General features: G+C 38.1%; 1 protein-coding gene and 1 long non-coding RNA gene across 10 annotated transcripts in view; one reads left to right on the top strand and one right to left on the bottom strand.

Annotated features, from left to right (window-relative positions):
- Window positions 1-16,241, top strand: part of LOC135113582 (uncharacterized) — a 346,462-nt gene that overhangs the window by 118,062 nt on the left and 212,159 nt on the right. The window lies entirely within an intron of this gene.
- The window catches only part of LOC135113544 (ras-related protein Rap-1b-like), a 229,152-nt gene that overhangs the window by 52,172 nt on the left and 160,739 nt on the right, over window positions 1-16,241 (bottom strand). The gene's annotated exons all lie outside the window — the stretch shown is intronic.

Here is a 16,241-nt window from a genome sequence, read left to right as displayed (position 1 = left end):
GTATGACGAGACAAAAGCTGTTGATATTATCTACCTTGATTTCCAGAAAGCTTTCGACACTGTTCCCCATAAGAGACTCATCAGTAAAGTAAAAGCTCACGGCATTGCCGGAAACACCCTGAAATGGCTGAGAGACTGGCTCTCTGACAGAAAACAGCGTGTTGTAATAAATGGAAAAGAGTCAGAGTGGCATAAGGTAAATAGCGGCGTTCCTCAAGGCTCTGTATTAGGACCAGTACTCTTCATAATGTACATAAATGATATTGATGAAGGGATAAACTGCAAAATAAGTAAATTTGCAGACGACACCAAAATAACAAGTAGAGTTACGTCTGTGTCACAATGGCAGGAACTGCAGTGTGACCTCAATAAACTAACAAGCTGGGCAGAAAAATGGCAGATGAGATTCAATATAGAAAAGTGCAAAATTCTACATATCGGAAGCAACAATGTTCAGGCGAGATATGTAATGAATAACATGCCACTGTCAAGTGCTGATAAAGAAAAAGATCTTGGTGTCGTTGTGTCAAACGACCTAAAGCCGAGTCAACACTGCACAGAAACAGTAAAGACGGCAAATAAATTAGTAGGGTTCATTGGAAGAACCTTTGAATTTAAATCAGAAAAGGTTATACTTGCCTTATATAACTCACTGGTGCGCCCTCATCTAGAATACTGTGTACAGTTCTGGTCACCATACTACAAAAAAGACATTGAAAAACTAGAAAAGATACAGCGCAGAGTCACAAAGATGATTCCAAGATTGCGCAATAAGCCGTATGAGGAACGACTGGAAGAACTAAACCTATTTAGTTTAACAAAGCGCAGGATAAGAGGAGACCTAATTGAAGTGTTCAAAATTTTCAAAGGATATAGTAACATTGATGCACATAATTAGTTTACCATTGATCATTTTAACCTAACAAGAAATAATGGATTCAAGATTATACCCAAACGTTTTAAATCCCACGAGGCCAAACATTTCTTCTTTAATCGTATAGTAAATATATGGAATAAACTTCCTGCCGAAATTGTAAACAGCAATACTATTGAATCATTCAAAAATAAAATAGACAAATATTTAAAAGCAAATCCCCAACAAGCTCTCTTCTTGTCCGAATAATTACTAAATTCACTATTTAAACTCTTATTCAACAGTTTTAATATAACTTGTATTAACTTTCAGATAGGCGTATAGAGTTCACCGTAGGGTGAATAGTAGAACTTCCTTTCATCCTTTCCTATGAAAATTTCCATGTCAGTTTTTCCATACTGCATGGTACTTTTCCCAACTATTTCCATGCCAGCGCAAGCTGGAGGGAGTGGTGGGTGGGGAGGAGCCTTCTGCTATGCTGTCCTGTCTCTCTTCACTGTAGCTAGTTAGAAGTAGTTACCAAACAGCCTTGCAAGGACCAAAAGGTCTGTTGCTGTTTGGCTTTCCTTTGTATTCCTTTGTATTCCTCCTCCTCCTCCTCCTCCTCCTCCTCCTTTTCCAAGGACCAAAAGGTCTGTTTGCTGTTTGGCTTTCCTTTGTATTCCTTTGTATTCCTCCTCGTCCTCCTCCTCCTTTCTGCTGTACTAATTTTTTCCAGTCATGCTAAGAGTAATAATAGCAAACCAATGTTCTTAAGTCAAATGAAGCAACTTAACAAGCAACTTTTCAATTTCATTTTCATTTTTTTTTTTTTTACTTTTTATAATCTTTTCTTATCTCCATTCTCCTCCTCCTCCTCCCTCCTCCTCCTCCTCCTCTGCGTAATGAAGGCTCATATAGAGAAACTCGAAAACAACGTTCTGGCGCTTCTGACTTTTATCTCAGAAAATATACCAGACTCGGCTTCCTCGTCCGCTTACACCTCCTCACCCTCCCCCCCTTCTCCCCTTTCTTCCCCCCCACCTTTTCACTCTATTCCCGCTTCTCTCTCTCCTCCTCCTCCTCCTCCTCCTCCTCTGTGTCCACTGATTTCTTTATTCCTGTCAGGAAAGGCGTCGCACGTGGAATTAAGCGTTAACTTCTTACAATTTTCCATCGCTTTGATATTCTGTGCGAATTAAATGATGAAAGTGAGGACACGAGGATTATCGGTGACTGGATTGTCCGCGCACAACTTGAAAAAGTTTTGTTCTCGTGCCCCAGGTCGTCGTAAGAGGCACTGTTTCCCTGGAGGGACCCTGGACGACATAACTGGCACTTTCAGTGAGGTTACAAAAGACTCGAGACAAAAATACCCTGTTCATCATCCACGTGGGAACAAACGACTTGCAAAAGACAAGTCAGAGGCTCTTCTCCAAAAGTATCGTGAGATGAATCGGAAAATATAAATCAAAATCTAAAAATATAATTTCCGGTATCCTTCCGAGAATTGACACGGTCAAAATATTTTATGATAAGGCGTTCAGCACGAATTCGAGGCTCATCAATCAATGCTGAGAGGAAGGTGTTCAGTTTATAAATCTCTGGAACAACTTCTATGACCAGAAAACTCTGTTCAGAAAGGATGATTACGCTTGAATTCAGGAAGACTTGCACGCTTCATTCACGATGCGGTGACAGACTACATATCTAGGAGAGCGAGTCGACAGGAACATGCAAAGACAACACAGTAATTAATGATGAAAGTGTCCCATCTGTTCGCGAGTCTCAAGTTTTGCTATGTCAATGCGTGCAGTTTGAGAAATAGACTTCAGGATTTAGAAGAGATCGTTTACATGGAGGAACACGATGTCATAGGTGTGACGGAATCCTGCATTAATACATCAAGTAGAGATTTCTTAGCTGAATTTGCACTTCCAGGACAAGTGCAAAAGACAGTGAAGATAAGGTGGCGGGGTGCTCCTCCACGTTGTCTAGTCTCCACCCTATCAAAAAGTTAACAGCAAAAATAGACAACATAAATGTCTCTTACAATCGACTCGACTTAAAATCACAAAATTGTAAGTGGCATTATTTACCGACCGCCAAGACCAGATTCACTCTATAGATAACCAATTTTATGAGCAAATTGCTGAAATTTGTACCCGAAATGTGTCAATTATTGTGGGAAACTTTAACTTACCAGTCCACAGATGGGGCGATCCTTTAGATTCACATTCGCGTTACGACTTGTATAGTAACCTACTGGAAAGTAGTCTACACCAACTTGTAATGCATCCAACAAGAGGTAAAAATATTCTAGATCTTGTATTAACGACAAATGAAAATATCATTAATAATTTAGAAGTCGGACCAGTATTCAGCACCAGTGACCACCGGGTGATTGCGTTCAGTATGGATATAAATAAATTTACAGTAAATGAAAGCAGAGAAAAGGTACCCGACTATTCAAGGGCAAATTTTAACTAATCAAGAAACATTCTGACGAAATGTGACTGGAATGTAATCTTAGAGAGTACTGATATTAACGTAGCGGGGAAGACATTCACTTCAAACCTTAACAAAGCTCTTGTAAAATCTATTCCACTGAAAAATAGGTGAAAAATCGTTAACATTAAACCAAAATGGTTGAACGCGGGCATCAAAAACAGCTTCTTAACCAAAAAAAACGCGCGTATCATAAATACAAATAGACCAAAAATAACGATGGTAAAAGCAGAAATTGATTGATTGCGGCGTCATTGTAAAAATCTTATAATAGACAATAAGAAAAACTTTGAGTTTCGCATTGGTAATTCATGTAAAACAAATCCCAAGGAATTCCTCAGCTACATTAGAAACAAAAAAGTAATAACCTCTACAATTGGGCCCCTTGTCTTGAGAAATGGCAAACACACCAACAATGAAATCCAAATGGCTGAGAATCTAAACGACTACTTTGCATCAATATTCACTTAAGAAAAAAAATTCTGAATATCTACCCCACATTCAAACACTAAATATTGATCGTTCGGCATTCCTCAAGGATCAGTCTTAGGACTGATGCTTTTCATATATATATATATATATATATATATATATATATATATATATATATATATATATATATATTATATATATATATATATATATATATAATTTCAATGACATAGATGAAGGGATCATAAGTAAACTGTCAAAATTCGCAGATGATAGTAGAATTGCTAACAAGGCTGACTCACCAAACCAACGTCAAATTCTGCAAAAAGACATAGACACTCTCATTGAACTTTAATTTTGATAAATGCCACGTATTACACATTGGAAATAGTAATCCGCAGGATAATTATGAAATGGGTAACACCTCATCAAAAGTGTGGATAGTAAGAAGATTTGGGAGTTTTAGTGTCAACAGATATTAAACCCAGCAAACATTGCACTGAAGTCATTAAAACTGCCAATAAATTAATAGGCTTCATAGGAAGATCTTTCATCTTCAAATCAGAGAAAAATAATTTTGGCCTTGTACAGCTCACTCGTACGTCCTCATCTTGAACACAACATACAGTTTTGGTCACCATAAAAGGATATTGAAAAATTAGAAAAATACAACATTGAGTAACAAATATGATACCAAGGCTTCCAAATAAACGCTACGAGTAACGTCTTAAAGAACTAAATATATTCTCCCTATCCAAACGGAGACTAAGAGGGGATCTGATTTTGCTTTACAAAATTTTTAAGGATTTCACAAATATGAGACCTGAACTCTTCCTAACACTCAGCCAATCTAATATTACAAGAAACAATGGCTTCAAAGTAATAGGTAAGCGATTTTAAACAAATGAAGCCAAATATTTCTTCTTCAATCGTGTTATAAATATCTGGAATTGTGTTCCATCAAGCGTCATGAACTCAGGTACTGTTGATTCATTTAAAACGTCTTGACGAGTATCTAGAAACAATGACAACCCTGGATATCATTGTTCATGTCTGAATAACGAACACGTTCACTCTGTACTATCTGTCATCTGATGGGTGTATATTTTACTAAGGAAGGAAAGCAATTGTTATGTAACAAAGACTAAAGACTAAAGAGATCTTTGTGATGGTTTGTTCCTCGGCGACTTACTGCTGACCCCGTCATAATAATGGTAAAAGGAATCGAGTCCTTGCAGAGCAACTCATCAATCACTATAGTCATCTAGTTAAATGTACCTCAGTGAATAAAATTTTTAAAGAAGCGCCTCAGCAGGTGACGTAAGTGTTAAGATTGTATGTAGATTGTATGTAGTAGAAGTAGACCTCATCTCTTACTTTTCTCTCAAATTCCACGTTGTTTTCTATACGACTTAGTATATTTCCCCTTTTCCGGCCAGCTTCGGCTGGAAGCAGTCGGGGGTGGGGAGGAGCCTTCCCCTGTTGCTATCCTGTCCCTCCCTCACTAATAGTGAGAGTAGAATAGTTTCCCCAAACAGCCTTGTAAGGACCTCAGGGTCTGCTGCTGTTTGGACTTCCTTTGTATTCTTTTGTATTCCTCCTCCTCCTCCTCCTCCTCCTCGTCAAATAAAGGCAGACACCATTAGGAACCTTTGAGTAATTAGAAACCTTTGGAAAATTTCACTTCAGGGCTACATATACACCACAGCTGTTAAAAAAAATGGACAATGTTTACAAGTACAATCCATAACAAGATCCTATCCGTTGCCACAGCAAGATGCCATGATATCTTTGGAATACACCCGTAAAATGTCACTTTTCCTGTGTTTGTTGATAGCCAGGCACTGGATACAAATAGCAAGAGTAATAGAGATTTTTATAAATAGTGATATTTCTTTCTTATAAAATTTGCATGCAGCTTCTCCACACTGCATGGAATTTCTTCTTTTCATGCTAGGGAGAGATGTAAGGGAATGAGCCTTTGTTTATGCCATCCTGTCTCTTTCACTGTCACATAATATTACAGTGTTCACAAACAGTCCTTCAAGTACCAAGAGGTCGGTTTGTTCTTGTGTTCCTTTGTGTTCCTTCTCCAAGACGTACAGAGCCTTATAAGGACCAAGACTTTTCTGTATGTAATAATGTTTTGTTCTCACTATATTGTCTACATAATTTCAAGGAGGGTGACGAGGAGGAGGAGAAAGAGGATAACAAGACAGTCGTGGTGATGATTAAATAAGGGGACTGAAAGATAGGAAAGAAATTAAGTAAGGCGAGAGAGAGAGAGAGAGAGAGAGAGAGAGAGAGAGAGAGAGAGAGAGAGAGAGAGAGAGAGAGAGAGAGAGAGAGGGGGGGTAGGGTGTAAAGGAAAATTTAAGCAAGGACGAAAAAACAGAGTAACGGGAGAGGAGGATTAAGATGAGGATGAGGATTAGGAGGAGAAAGAAAAAAAAAAGAAAGCAGGAGAAAGGAGGAGAGGAAGGAAAGAAAGGAGAACATTGAAGGAGAGGAAGAGAGAAAGTGAGGGGAGTGTGCTTATATTCTAGATTAGTCATTTTATTATTATTATTATTATTATTATTATTATTATTAGTAGTAGTAGTAGTAGTAGTAGTAATAGTAGTAGTAGTAGTAACAGCAGCATTATTATTATTTTACATTACCGCATGTGGACGAGCTGAAGAGAGGCAGAGAAGAAAGAAGTATCGTAAAGAAAATTATCGTACTCTGGCTTTCTAAATGCTGTACTTGCTCTCCTACGTCTCACAAACTCCGGGAAGTTGTCGCAGTACTACATTTTGTGCATGTTTTTTCCTCATTAAGGTTCTTTCATGAGTGCAGAAGAAAAAAAAATGTACTTATACAAGGAAGGGAGAAGAAAAAAAATGTATGGGCTGAGAAAAGTTAATAATTATATGACGAAACTCTAGACTCAATTAGGGAAGGAGTGGTGGTGGTGGTGGTGGTGGTGGTGGTGTGCCAGGTTGAGAATACGTGGTTATGGTAATATTATTGTTATTAATATTATTATGTGGTAGTAGTATTGCTATTTTTCTAGAGTGTTGGTATTAGTATTGTTGTTGTTGTTACTATGAATACTATAATTGTTGTTTTTGTTGCTCTTTTAAAAGCTATTGTTTTTATCTTTTATTCTTCACGTTTTCATTTTTTTTTTCGTTTTTCTTCGCTATTTCGTATTGTCTTTGTTGTACGAATTGTTCTCTTACTTCCTGTTCTTGTTCTCCCTTGTCTTCTTAATATTTCTTCTTTTTTTTGTTATTTCGTTTTATTTATTTTTTATGTTGTGTTGCCGTTGTTCTTGTCCTCTTCGTCGCCACTCTCGTACTTGTCACAGCAGCAGCAGCAGGAGCTTTGCCACGTGCCGAGCCGGACGCCAAAGAATGATAATTTTGACCTTATCCCAAAGTACCACCCCTTGGCGCCCGTCCTGGCAGGGCTGTGGCGGCGATAGCGGCGGCGGCGGCGGCGGTGGCGGCGGTGATGGTGGTGGTGGTGGTGGTGGTGGTATTGATGGGTTTAAGAATGTCGATTGTAATGTCTTATTGTAGATATGTGGTCCTCATGGGGTGTTGTTTGTTATGAGTTGTGATGATTTGGCGATGAGTGGTCGTGATGCTGATAGTGGTGTGTGTGTGTGTGTGTGTGTGTGTGTGTGTGTGTGTCTCCATGTCAACCTGGTCTACACACACACACACACACACACACACACACACACACACACACACACACACGCATCTGAAGGATCTAGAGTTATTGCCAGTCTGGAAATGTAAATGAATTTTTCTGATGTTGATCGCTTCACTGATCCTTCTTCTTCTTCTTCTTCTTCTTCTTCTTCTTCTTCTTCTTCTTCTTCTTCTTCTGATTTCCTATTTTTTTTTCTTTCCTTGCTCAAATTTCACGCTTGTCTCCGCCTTTTCCCGTTCCTTCTGGTTTTTCTCATTGTCATCACCATTGTCATCATCTTTTCTTTTCATTTTATTAATATTATTATTATTATTATTATTATTATTATTATTATTATTATTATTATTATTATTATTATTATTATTATTATTATTATTATTACTATTATTATTATCATTATCATTATCATTATTATTATTATTTTGTTGTTGTTGTTGTTGTTGTTGTTGTTGTTGTTGTTGTTGTAGTTGTTTATTTTTTTATCGTCAACATCATCGTCAGCATCATCATCAGTTTATGTGTGCACACTTGTGATGTTTTTTGTAATTAATCTGTATGATGAAAACTAAATGGGATTCATGTATGTAATGTTGTTATTGTTGTTGTTGTTGTTGTTGTTGTTGTTGTTGTTGTTGTTAGTCTTCCTTTCTTCACGTGTTCTGTATTTTTTTTTTCTTTTTTGAGAGAGAGAGAGAGAGAGAGAGAGAGAGAGAGAGAGAGAGAGAGAGAGAGAGAGAGAGAGAGAGAGAGAGGCGGATGGTAGGAGCGAGCTATTTCCTTTTTACGTGTGTATGTGACGTTAATCCGCTCCACCCCAGCCCCCTCCCCCGCTCGCCTCCGTCCCACCCCACTCTCTCTCTCTCTCTCTCTCTCTCTCTCTCTCTCTCTCTCTCTCTCTCTCTCTCTCTCTCTCTCTCTCTCTCCAGGTAATCAAATTGGCATCAGCTGCGTAATGTATTGCTCCAAAATCCACATTCTGATTTATATACATTTTTTCCATCCATTCCACACCTCCTCTCCTTTATAACCTCTACATTACCTGCCTCCACTCTCCTATTCTTTCTGTCTTCCACCGCTCTCCCATTTCTTCCAGTCTTTACAATTCTTTTCCTCTTGTTTCTTTCCCTCTTTTTTTGTTTTCATATCTTCCGCTTTCCCTCCTGTGCCATCTTTCCTCCGTTTTCTGTATATTTCTTTTATCTTATAATCCCTGTTTCTGTCTTTTTTGTTTATTTTATCTTCCCTTTTTTCTTCCTTGTTTTTTTGCGTTATATTCTTTAACGTCTTCTCTCTCTCTCTCTCTCTCTCTCTCTCTCTCTCTCTCTCTCTCTCTCTCTCTCTCTCTCTCTCTCTCTCTCTCTCTCTCTCTCTCTCTCTCTCCATTGTTACTTATTTCTTTTTACCCTCCCTCCTTTTTTAACTTTCAATTTCTTCCCTTACCTTCCATCCTCCTTTACTTATTCGCCTTATCTTCCTCCTTTTCCTCTCCTTTCCATGTATTCTCCTTCCTTTCCTTAGTTTCCCCTTTCCATTGTATTTTTATTCCTTCCTCTTTATTACCCTTTCTTTATTTCCCCTTTTCACTTTCTGTCTTTCTTTAACCTTCATTTTTTCTTGTCCTTCCTTAGATTTCCTCTCAGACTTTCCACAAGCTTCTCTTTTCGTTCATACTTCACTGCTTCTCCTTCCCTTGATTCCCTTTGCCATCCATATTGTCCTCGCAAATAGCCACAATATAAATATCAGAGGTAACCACACGAACAATATACGCAGAAGAAATATTACAAGCCAGAATTCCATTTTTCATCATATATTCCCAGTTTGATCCCTTTTCTAATGCTCCTTTCCCTCGCCTTCTTTCTCCGCCTTCTCTCTCATCTCCTTCTCTCACCTCCTCCTCCTCCTCCTCCTCCTCCTCCTCCTCCTCCTCCTCCTCCTCCTCCTCCTCCTCCTCCTCCTCCTCCTCTTTTCGCTAAAAAGTTAAATGAAACCGCGAATTTGTGTGTACCGTTACGAAACAGATGGAAGATAAAGAACACCAAACCGAAATGGTGGAATAATGAAATCAGGTGCTATCTTCTGGCTAAGAAAAAAGCGTACCACAAATACAAATTAACACATTAACAATGATAAACTAGAGCACGACAGATTGCGTAGAAAAACTAAAAAAACTGATCAAATGCAGCAAAAAATCTGTTGAAGCTCAGATCGCGAACTCTTGTAAAACGAACCCAAAAGAATTTTGCAGCTTTATAAAAACTAAAAGGGTTTTAACATCAACGATTGGTCCACTAATGACAGAAAATGTCAAAAAAAAAGAAAAAAAAAGAAAGCGAAACAGACATGGCGAACACCCTGAACAAGTATTTTTCAACAATCTTCACGACCGAGGATGTTCGGGGCAGCCTGCCGACCCTCGCGACTCAGTTACGAGGCACCACGCTGCCGGACTTCACCATCACAGAAAATGAAATCCTCTCAGTCACGAAGAGCATAGAAATAAACAAAACACCCAGGCCAGACAAGATATCACCCAGGCTTCTTAAAGAAGCAAGAAATGAGCTCGTGAAACCGCTTACGATTTTATTCAATAAAACTTTACTAGCGGGTAAAGTTCCCCACGAATGGAAACTAGCAAATGTCACGCCAATCTTTAAAATCTCTCAGCCAATTACAGCGATCAGTCTGACTTAAGTAGTGTGCAAGCTGATGGAAACAGTAATCAGAGATGAAATTGTTAAATACTTAGAAGAAAATGAAATCATAAAAGATTCGCAACACGGTTTCAGAACCAAACGTTCCTGCTTAACAAACTTACTAGACTTCTTTTATGAAATATTTAACTCATATGACGAGACAAAAGCTGTTGATATTATCTACCTTGATTTCCAGAAAGCTTTCGACACTGTTCCCCATAAGAGACTTATCAGTAAAGTAAAAGCTCACGACTGGAAAACACCCTGAAATGGCTGAGAGACTGGCTCTCTGACAGAAAACAGCTTGTTGTAATAAATGGAAGAGTCAGATTGGCATAAGGTAAATAGCGGCGTTCCTCAAGGTTCTGTATTAGGACCAGTACTTTTTATTATATATATTAATGATACTGATGAAGGGATAAATTGCAAAATAAGTAAATTTGCAGACGACACCAAAATAACAAGTAGAGTAACGTCAGTGTCACAATGGCACAAACTACAGTGTGACCTCAATAAACTAACAAGCTGGGGAGAAAAATGGCAGATGAGACTCAATATAGAAAAGTGTAAAATTCTACATATCGGAAGCAACAATGTTCAGGCGGGATATGTAATGAATAACATGCCACTGTCAAGCGTTGAAAAAGAAAAAGATCTTGGTGTCGTTGTGTCAAAAGACCTAAAGCCGAGTCAACACTGCACAGAAACAGTAAAGACAGCAAATAAATTAGTAGGGTTCATTGGAATAACCTTTGAATTTAAATCAGAAAAGGGGTTATACTTGCCTTATATAACTCACTGGTGCACCCTCATCTAGAATACTGTGTACAGTTCTGGTCACCATATTATAAAGAAGACATTGGAAAACTAGAAAAGATACAGCGTAGAGTCACTAAGACGATTCCAAGATTGCGTAATAAGCTGTATGAGGAACGACTGGAAGAACTAAACCCATTTAGTTTAACAAAGCGCAGGATAAGAGGAGACCTAATTAAAGTGTTAAAAGATTCTAAAGGATATAGTAACCTTGATGCACATAAATATTTTACCATTGATCATTCTAACCTCACAAGAAATAAAGGATTCAAGGTTATACCGAAATGTTTTAAATCCCTCGAGGACAAACATTTTTTCTTAAATCGCACAGTAAATATATGGAATAAACTTATGCAGAAACTGTAAACAGCAATTCTATTGAATCATTAAAAAATAAAATAGGCAAATATTCAAAAGCTAATCCCCAACAGGCTCTCTTCTTGTCCGAATAATTACTAAATTCACTAAAATCTTATTTTACAGACACCAGTTTTTTTTTATTATAATTTATGTTAATTTTCAAATAGGCGTATAGAGTCACCTTAGGGTGAACAGTATAACTTCCTTTTATCCTTTCTTATGAAAATTCCATGTCAGTTTTTCCATACTGCATGGTACTTATCCCAACTATTTCTATACCAGCGCAAGCTGGAGGGAGTGGTGGGTGGGGAGGAGCCTTCTGCTATGCTGTCCTGTCTCTCTTCCCTGTAGCTAGTTGGGAGTAGTTACCTAACAGCCTTGCAAGGACCAAAAGGTCTGTTGCTGTTTGGCTTTCCTTTGTATTCCTCCTCCTCCTCCTCCTCCTCCTCTGTGTCCACTGATTTCTTTATTCCTGTCAGGAAAGGCGTCGCACGTGGAATTAAGCGTCAACTTACTCTTACAATATTCCATCGCTTTGATATTCTGTGCGAATTAAATGATGAAAATGAGGACATGAGGATTATCGGTGACTGGATTGTCCGCGCACAACTTGAGCAAGTTTTGTTATCGTGCCCCAGGTCGTCGTAAGAGGCACTGTTTCCCCAGAGTGACCCTGGACGACATAATTGATGCTTTCAGTGAGGTTACAAAAGACGCGAGACAAAATACCCTGTTCGTCATCCACGTGGGAACAAATGACTTGCAGAAGACAAGTCAGAGGCTCTTCTCCAAAAGTACCGAAAGATGATCCAGAAATATAAATCAGAATCTAAAAATATTATAATTTACGGTATCCTTCCCTGAATTGACACAGTCAAAACATTTTATGATAAGGCGTTCAGCACGAATTCGAGACTCATCAATCAGTCCAGAGACGAAAGTGTTAAGTTTATAAATCTCTGGAACAACTTCTATGACCAGAAAACTCTGTTCAGCTAGGATGAATTACGCTTGAATCTGCAGAGTCAGCGAGACTTGCACGCTTCTTTCACGATGCGGTGAAAGACTACATATCAACAAGTGCGAGTCGACAGGAACATCCATCCAATGCAGTAATTAATAATGAAAGTGTCCCATCTGTTCGTGAGTCTCAGGTTTTGTTATGTCAATTTGCGCAGTTTGAGAAATAGACTTCAGGATTTAGAAGAGATCGTTTACATGGAGGAACACGATGTCATAGGTGTGACGGAATCCTGTATTACTACATCAAGTAGAGATTTCTTAGCTGAATTTGCACTTCCAGGACACACTCTGTTCAAGTGCAAAAGACAGTGCAGAGAAGGAGGTGGGGTGCTCCTCCACGTTGTCTAGTCTCCACCCTATCAAAAAGTTAACAGCAAAAATAGATAACATAAATGCCTCTTACAATCGACTCAACTTAAAATCACAAAATTGTAAGTGGCATTATTTACCGACCGCCAAGTCAGACGCATACTGTTGATAACCAATTTTATGAGCAAATTGCAGAAATTTTAACCGAAATGAGTCAATTATTGTGGGAGACTTTAACTTACCAGTCCACACATGGGGCGATCCTTTAGATTCACATTTGCGTTACGACTTGTATAGTAACCTACTGGAAAGTATCCTACACCAACTTGTAATGCATCCAACAAGAGGTAAAAATATTCTAGATCTTGTATTAACAACAAATGAAAAAAAAAAGAACATCATTAATAATTTAGAAGTCGGACCAGTATTCAGTACCAGTGACCACCGGGTGATTGCGTTCAGTATGGATATAAATAAATTTATAGTAAATGAAAGCAGACAAAAGGTACCCGACTATTCAAGGGCAAATTTTAACTAATCAAGAAACATTCTGACGAAATGTGACTGGAATGTAATCATACAAACAGACTAAAAATAACGATGGTAAAGCAGAACGTGATTGATTGCGGTGTCATTATATAAAAAAAACTTATGAGACAATAAGAAAAACTTGGAACACATTTCTAATTCATGTAAAACAAATCCCAAAGAATTCCTCAGCTACATTAGGAAAAAAAATAAATAAATAATAAATAAATAAATAAAATAACCTCTACAATTGGGTTTCTTGTCTTGAAAATGGCAAACACACTGACAATTACATCCAAATGGCTGAGAATCTAGACGACTACTTTGCATCAATATTCACTAAAGAAAAATTCTGAATATCTACCCCACATTCAAACCCTAAATAACAACACATTTTTTAGCATGTGTACTTTTCAGGAAAATTTTTTTTTAAATGTAATTAATAAAATTAAAATAAACAAAACACCAGGACCGGATAAAATTTCCCCACGAATATTGAAGGAGGCTAAAAACGAAGTTGCAAAGCCTGTATCATATTATTCAACAAATCATGAAACAGTCAGCAAGTCCCAGACGAATGGAAATAAGCTAATGTTACACTTATCTTTAAAAAAAGTTGATAAATCTGAACCTCATAATTACCGTCCCATAAGCCTCATATCTACAGTGGGTAAACTGATGGAATCAATGATACGGGATAAAACAGTACAATTCCTGGGATGTAACCGTATCATAAAGGACACTCAACATGGATTTAGAAATAAACGTTCATGTTTAACGAATTTACTGGACTTTTTTCACGGCGTGTATACTGTGTGTGATAATACCAGGCCAGGAGATGTAGTTTACTTTGATTTTCAAAAAGCGTATGATAAAGTTCCTCATAAGCACTTCCTTCATTAACTAAAAGCTCATGGTATATCAGATGACCTCGCCGCGTGGATAGACGACTGGTTGACAGACTGCAAAATTAACGGTAATTCTTCAAAATCTATGACTGTAAATAGTGGCGCTCCTCAAGGTTCAGTCTTAGGACCGATGCTCTTCATAATATATATCACTGGCATAGACAAAGGGATCGTAAGTAAACTGTCAAAACTCGCAGATGATAACGAAGATTGCTAACAAGGCTGACTCACCAAACCAACGTCAAATTTTCCAAAATGACATAGACATTCATTTAACGGTATGAAAAGTAGTTTATGAACTTTAATTTTGATAAATGCTACGTATTACATATTGAAATAGTATATAGGATATTATAAAATGGGTATTGCCCTCATCAAATGTGTGGATGCCGAAAAGATCTGAGAGTTTTAGTGTCAACAAATCTTAAACCCATCAAACATTGCACTGAAGTCCTTAAATTTGCCAATGAATTAATAGGCTTCCTTCTATCCTCTCCTATGAAAATTCCATGTCAGTTTTTCCATACTGCATGGTACTTTTCCCAGCTATTTCCATGCCAGACCAATCTGCAGGGAGTGGTGGATGGGGAGGAGCCTTCTGCTGTACTGTCCTGTCTCTGTTTCCCGCAGCTAGTTAGAAGTAGTTATCAAACAGCCTTCCAAGAACTAAAAGGTCTGTTGCTGTTTGACTTTCCTTTGTATTCCTCCTCCTCCTCCTTCTCCTTCTCCTTCTCCTCCTCCTCCTCCTTCTCCTTTTCCTTTTCCTTTTCCTTCTCCTTATCCTTCTCCTTCTTCTTCTTCTTCTTCTTCTCCTCCTCCTCCTCCTCCTCCTCCTCCTCCTCCCTCCTCCTCCTCCTCCTCCTCCTCCTCCTCCTCCTCCTCCTCCTCCTCCTCCTCCTGACGTGCGCAATTAAGACCAAGTAATGCCCGGGTCTTGCCTGTGCCAGTGAGGAGTGGTGATAAGAGAGAGAGAGAGAGAGAGAGAGAGAGAGAGAGAGAGAGAGAGAGAGAGAGAGAGAGGAGAGAGAGAGAGAGAGAGAGAGAGAGGAGCCGGCAAACAAATTGGGTAATATTAGAAGCACTAAAAAGAAATATGATAGAAATGAAGTAATGAAGATAAGATAAATGAATAGAGAAATAGAAGTGTATAAACAAGATTCAATAATATGTATTAATAATGATAGTAATGGTAATGAATAGCAAATGTAAAAATAAATAGTAGATGAATGGGAAAAAGATGGACAGGAAAGAAGGAATATGAAAAGAAGTAAAAATGTAGTTGCAGTGTGTGTGTGTGTGTGTGTGTGTGTGTGTGTGTGTGTGTGTGTGTGTGTGTGTATCTGTCTGTCTGTCTGTCTGTCTGTCTGTCTGTCTGTTTGTTTGTTTGTTTGTTTGTTTGTTTGTTTGTTTGTTTGTTTGTCTGTCTGTCTGTCTGTCTGTGTCTGTGTTTATTTTTTATTAATACATATCTTTCACTTTTGCTTGTTGACTTTCTATCTGTTTATGTTTGTTAAATTGAATTTGCATTGCTCGTGTGGGTGTTCGATGATTGGTGTATGTGATTTACATGTGTTTGTATATATATGTGTATGTTTACTCTCTCTCTCTCTCTCTCTCTCTCTCTCTCTCTCTCTCTCTCTCTCTCTCTCTCTCTCTCTCTCTCCTCTCTCTCTCTCTCTCTCTAGGGTTAAGAACGTTTTGTTTTATTCTGTTTCCTGAGGGAGGAACGGCTGAAAAAAAGATTTAGGTCTCCTCTTTTTACTATTTTGTTTTCTTACGTTTGTGTTTTTCGAGAGACGTGTTTTAATTCTTCCTTTTTGTTTTTGTTCAGTGATGCTACTTTTTCCGATTTCCCTCTCAGTTTTCTGAATTTTAATTTTATACCTTTGAGAAGAAATACGCTTAGGGACGTTAATTGATGAGGTTTTTCAGTGTACGGTGATTTTGGTGGAATTAATGTGTGTGTTTGTGTGTGTGTGTGTGTGTGTGTGTGTGTGTGTGTGTGTGTGTGTGTGTGTGTGTGGTGTGTGTGTGTGTGTGTGTGTGTGTATACTAGCGATTTTATGTTTTTATATGTTTTTTTTTTCTCTAGAATTCTCA

The sequence above is a fragment of the Scylla paramamosain genome, chromosome 2 (assembly GCF_035594125.1).
Source record: "Scylla paramamosain isolate STU-SP2022 chromosome 2, ASM3559412v1, whole genome shotgun sequence".
Taxonomy (NCBI): Eukaryota; Metazoa; Arthropoda; class Malacostraca; order Decapoda; family Portunidae; genus Scylla; species Scylla paramamosain.
This window is presented reverse-complemented; position numbering and strand designations above follow the sequence as displayed.